The sequence below is a fragment of the Dama dama genome, chromosome 2 (genome assembly GCF_033118175.1).
Source record: "Dama dama isolate Ldn47 chromosome 2, ASM3311817v1, whole genome shotgun sequence".
Classification (NCBI taxonomy): domain Eukaryota; kingdom Metazoa; phylum Chordata; class Mammalia; order Artiodactyla; family Cervidae; genus Dama; species Dama dama.
Genome location: NC_083682.1, coordinates 22545087 through 22548177, shown reverse-complemented (window position 1 = coordinate 22548177; position 3091 = coordinate 22545087).

Genomic DNA, 3091 nt, shown 5'->3' with positions numbered 1-3091 from the left:
AATGAGGCCGGGGAGTTAATGAGAAGAAAGCTAAACGGAGGGAGCCGAGCAGCGGAAGCCGTCTGAGGCCCTAGGGAGGAGGGGGCTTCCGAAGGCATCTCCCACCCCCTCTTTTCAGGGAAGGCGCAGCGCGCCCCGGGCTCCACTCGCTCCTCCGGGGGGAAAAGGAGGGGTCGCTGCCCTGGAGAACTCGTTTCTCCTTCCTCCGCGTGTGCCCAGCCTCGCTCAACTGAGAGAGAAACTGCCCTTCCTGTCTAAAACCCAACAAAGGACCTCGGGACGCCGTCCTTTTCATTGTCTGGCAGGAGTCCCAGACCACCGGCAGGTCTCCTTCCGGACCCGAATTAAGAACCAGCTCTGCCCTTACCGAGTAACCAGTAGAGGCCTGGCGTGCTGTGGTTCCTGGGGTCGCAAAGAGTCGGACGTGACTGAGCGACTGAACTAAACCAGTAGACAAATTACTTAGTCCGGTGAGCCTCTGTTTCTGCATCTGTAAAATGGGATCATACTCCTTACCTACCCCACCACAAAATGGCTAAGGTTGATTGAGATCTTATTAATAGTATGTACCTGACACTCCTGTAAGCATCCGGCATGTATAATTTTTTTAAAAAATTTATTTTATTCAAGTATATTTGATTTAAAATGTTGTGTTAGCTTATGCTGTACGGGAAAAGCTGATGTATGGCTCTACATATGTACATTCTTTTTCATGTTCTTTTCCATTACAGTTCATCACAGGGTACTGAATATAGTCCCCTGTGCTACACAGTAGGACCTTGTTTATCCATCCTATGTGCAATAGTTTGCATCTGCTAACCCCAGACTCCCAATCTGAACCTCCCCCCATCTCCTCCCCCTTGACCACCACAAGTCTCTTCCCTATGTCTGTGAGTCTGTTTCCTTCCAATACAGCTTTACAATAAGAGGGAAGAAAGATGCTACTTTGGGGAAGAGAAATGTGTAGAATAGGAATATGGTCGTGAAGAGGAAGCAGTAGCTGAAGGTACATTCCTGCTGCTTTAGGTGGGAAGAAACCAGTTAGCAGCTCAGGGAAGCAGGTGGTGAAACGCATGGCATGTGTAATCTTTATTGCTCCCCCAGACTCTAGGAGGCAGGTCTTTTCTTCGTATTCCACAGAGAAGGACATGGGGGCGGGAAACCTGAGGTGACTTGCCCAAGGCCACCCAGCTACTAAGTGCTGCTGGGCAGTGAACCTACCATGTGATTACGGAGCCCGGGTCCTTAGCATCAAGCACCGGTGCTAGTTTGAAGGCGGTTGTGAGGGTCTAACCGCATAACACGTGGAAAAGATCTGCGAACTGTAAGATGCTAAGCAAATGGGAAAAGAAGCCCCTGTTGTTGTCATCATTATTCTTTTCACACTCGGTTTTGGACCCAGGAGAGGGACAGGTCCATGAGGGATGGGGCGCCTGACCAGAGAGAGAGAACAGGGGGTGAATGGCCTTGCCAACAGCCTGCAGCGTTGTGTCCTAACTGCACTGGCAGAGCCCGCATGAGTGCATGCGCGCTCAATCACTCAGTCGTGTTTGACTCTGCAGAGAGCCCACCGGGCTCCTCTGTCCATGGAATTCTCCAGGTGGGTGAATACTGGAGTGGGTTGCCATTTCCTTCTCCAGGGGATCTTCTTGACCCAGGGATCGTACCCCTGTCTCCTGCGTCTCCTGCACAGGCAGGCAAATTCTTTATCACTGAGCCACCGAGGAAGCCCAGAGCCCCCATACCCACCTCTCAATGCTCACACTTCTATGGTCAGACTGCAGACACACCAAATGCTCTCCGTGTCCCCACAAATGGCACAGGAATAGTTGTCTTGATTTTAAAGGCTAGAGCATGCACAAGGGGATGGGGCTGAGTTTGGACCTGGATGAAGCATGTTCCAGTATGAATCTGCCATTGAGCAGCCACGTGGGCCTCGGTGAGTCACTTGGTGACCCCGAACTCCATCTGCCAGTTGGGATGATGACAGCCATAGCTGTTTCACAGGACTGCTTGGAAAGGGACAAGCATGAACCTTTGCATGTGAAAAGTCATTGTCACCTTACGTTGTGCTTTCTATCTAGAAATGGCTGGAAGGGGAGTCCAGGTCACTGTCCAGGGGTGTGCCAGGGGTTTCTAGCAATGGGCAAAGGGCAAGGTGCCTAAACTGCCCAATGACTACACTCCTGTTCCCTCAGTAATCTGACTTTGGGATCTACAACTCCGTATTGATCTCCAGTCTAGAGTGATTGGAGACCAGAAGCCAATCAGCCCCGACAAAGTCTTGATGGATTCAAAATGAGCCAGTTTCCTCCTGGTGAGTTTCTTCTGCCAAATCAGGAAAATGGAGGCTGCCCAGATCAACCAAAACCAAGTCATTCCACCCCTGCTCATCATTCACCTTCACCTTCCCCACCAACCAGACTCGGAAGTCCCCAGCCCTCACTAGTTCTCGCTGCCACCACCACCCCCCTCACTGTGGGAGCCAGCCAGCGCTGGCAAAAGAAGGAGCATCAATAATTTTTTCCAAAGGAGCTTGTGTCTAGAGAAACCAATATTTAACATCCCCATTTACATTGAAAGCGTGGTTCTGATTATGAGATGGTAATGAGGGGATTAGCCAGAATAGAGAGCCCCCCTACCTGCCGCCCCCTCCCATCTTTCCCTCCATCACCCTGCATGGTGGGCTTATTCCTAGAGAAGGAGGTGTGGGGGAGGGTGCAGGGCACTCCCACTGGGAGAGCATCAGAGATGCCAGAGCAGGGCAGGGGTCCTCCAAGACCCCGTCTGAGAGCCCCTTATTCATCTCTGGAATCAATTAGCCTCAGAAAGGGTGATGGGTGAGATGGAGACCCCCGACTCTGAGAGTCCTTCTGTCTTTTCCCCTAGACTTGGCTAAGGCCCTCTGCTCTCTGATTCTGTCTGGTATTTCAGATGGGCAAGTTCCTTACGTCATCCTTTGTCTCTGAACTAGAGAACTGAAGTTATCAAGTCTGTTGGGAGAAGTTTTGTTTGGCTTCTGACTTCTCTGGCTTCATCTCAAACTTGGCCTGTCTCCCCTAAATCCCCTCCTTCTCGGGAGGGGCATCCT